Below are 2839 nucleotides of genomic sequence, written 5' to 3' on the forward strand. Positions count from 1 at the left end.
GGGGGAAGTAATCAGTAATTAGTTACTGATTACTTTTTCAAGTAACTTGACCAACACTGGTCACTAAAACCAGGTGTTACAGGTGAGACAGATCTGACAAACTACAGATCCCTGCTTGGTAATCACATGTTAAATACCCAGACATCGGGTCTTTGGTGCTGCTGTAGTAGGTTATGCTAAGGTCATTCCCATAGTGAAAAAGAGGGCCATCGTAGGGTCTGACGCTGGGTCCAAGCCCTGATTCAGTCAGGGTGCTGTTGCCTATCCTGTAGAGGTCTGTACATCCCCCCATGGTTTCCTCCATCCTCTTGAGACTCTGCTATGAGACAAAGCAGGCTTATCTATCTGTGTCAGAAAATAAGGAAAAGAGGAACAGGATGGAATCCAGTCTTCAAGTCTGACATCATTAGCCATGCCTGGGCCCAAACTCTGCTGCAGGGCCCTAAGTCTAACGATCACTGCGGCATCACAGAGTTAAAAACTGTCTAAATCGTTTCATCTGTAATAAAATGATCAGCGTTGCTGCTTTACCAGGTGTAACAATTAAGTTTAACATCCATGAAAACTGAATTTATGAAATTTAATGGAGTTAGAAGTTAGCAGGAAGTTAGCTCGCTAGTTTACACCTAAACATTTCATACCATGTTCTGACTGAGAGATTTCTGAAACAAATTCAAACGTACAGCTCTGCTATCACTTTGACATAAATGAAGACAGGAAGGTAAACAGCAGTGACGTTTGTAGTGTTACTGAAGTTGGGCTAGCTGGTATATAATGACGTGCTATGTGATTGCTAGCGACACAGCTACGTTAGCATAAACAGTGAAGCTGGAGGACGAAAACTAACTTTTTCCCACTGGATAAAAGTTAACATGAGGGTTCCCGATGGTTAGGGACAAATGCAATCGCATGGCAGGAAGCTGTAAACGGGCCAAACTTCAGTCGGGAGAACAACTGAGATAATCCATCCACAATACGAGGTTAGTCATTCATATACTGCTGCATGGGCTGGGCTGTAAGGTTTTAAAAACGAAGCTTTAAAATGATTAGCGGTAATAAAAACCTAGAGAGGCCGACTGTGATCACTGACTGTTTTTAGGGGCTATTTGAGATTAAATAGAACAAGATACAAAACATTAAAGCATGTTAAAAACACAACAGCCTTATTAAATGCAGACTACTTTGGGCCCGGAAGCAGGATTCATCACGTCATCACTTAAAGACCGGATAGGTTCTCATTTAGGGAGAATTGGAAAACTCGTAACTCCTCCCACCTGCAACTCATCATAAGAAATTAGTTGTGTTTCTGTATTTGACTGCAAACATAAAGATGGGCAGCAGAGAGCAGGGTCCAGCTCATCAACATATCATCTAAACCTGGTTCGCCCCAGAGGAAAAGGCCACGTCCAAAACATTTGTCCACACTATTCACTTAAAACTTAAAGACACACAACTCACAACACGCATGTTTAAATGTTCACAGTTTACTGACATTTCTTTACAGGAGTTCTGGGTGATTGATCAAACCAGCAGAAATCTCTCACAGCTGCAACAGTTTCACAGACATCATGATTCAGATTTTCTGTCACATTTGTGAGGTCACAGGGTTCATGAAAACACAATCTGAAAAAATAATCGACACCGTCTCGTCAGTAGTTCATCACACATAAACTCGCTTCCTGACGTCACGCAGACACGACCTGAGCACCAGGCGTTACAGTGCAGTTGTGCAGAAGGATGCAGTCCCTCAGAATCAACCTGCCACAGACTGCAGTGAGAAGTTTGGCAACACGACCTCAGATTATTGCACACAAAATCGGCGAAGATGCATGAACAGATTCGCACAACCTGAAGAACATGAAGGGTCATTTACTCTCTAACCGCAATCCTCAAAATGTGCTGAAGCATACTTTGTGTTTAAAAGAATTCACCAATAGCCACTAAATAAACGGTCAAACATTTGTGGAAATTTGCTCATTTCTCTTTTCTTTTGAGACTGGAACCAGGACATCGCTAACAACCCTGAAACGACCTCTGAAGTTACCACGCTCATGGTTTCTTGATGGAACTGCTTTTTGTTCAGCGGTTACTGTGCGCTGCCTGTGGCACCATGGCGTCTGATCTAAAACCTGTCCTCGGTGACAAACATGGCTGACACTACGCGGAAGAGAAAAGAATTAAAACCACAAATTTCTAATTTACATGCTCGTCTGTGTTTGGAGTTTTCTAGTAACTCCTAACTTCTAATCTAGAAGCTTAACGTGTCCGATCATCCCATGCTGAAAACAGATGGCTCAACGTCTGTGTTCATTTTGTTAATTTTGACAAAAACTAGATTGAAATTTATTGACACTTTTGTTGATGAATAGTGACTACATGTTGTGCAGCGGAGTTAGACGTGCACAGTTTGATCTGGGGGGCGGGATTACGCTCACATGCTCCGACAACATGTCAAAGCTTGGGAGGAAGAGAAGAGTAAATTTAACGCTTCGTAAACTGTGTGCAGCAACTTTTACATTTTTACACTTTATATTTTAGTCAACTTCAGATTTAGTCTAAGATGATCCAATAATGTTTAGTCGACTAAAACTAGACTAAGTAAAGGACAAGTCTTCACTGTCAAAGGTAAGTACAAAAATCTTACACTGGTTATAGTTACATAATTAAACCTGTGGTTTTAATTTCACAGTCAAAGCAGGAATATTTATTTCTGTTATTTGCCACTTTGTTACATATGTATGTAACGAAGATTTCACGACTGAAATTAAAACCACGGATCAACATTATGTAACTATAACCAGTGTAAGATTTTTGTACTTACCTTTGACAGTGAAGACTT

Source organism: Mchenga conophoros, linkage group LG20 (genome assembly GCF_057382185.1).
Source record: "Mchenga conophoros isolate Kocher_MC1m ecotype Shallow Benthic linkage group LG20, M_conophoros_male_GT1.1, whole genome shotgun sequence".
Taxonomy (NCBI): domain Eukaryota; kingdom Metazoa; phylum Chordata; class Actinopteri; order Cichliformes; family Cichlidae; genus Mchenga; species Mchenga conophoros.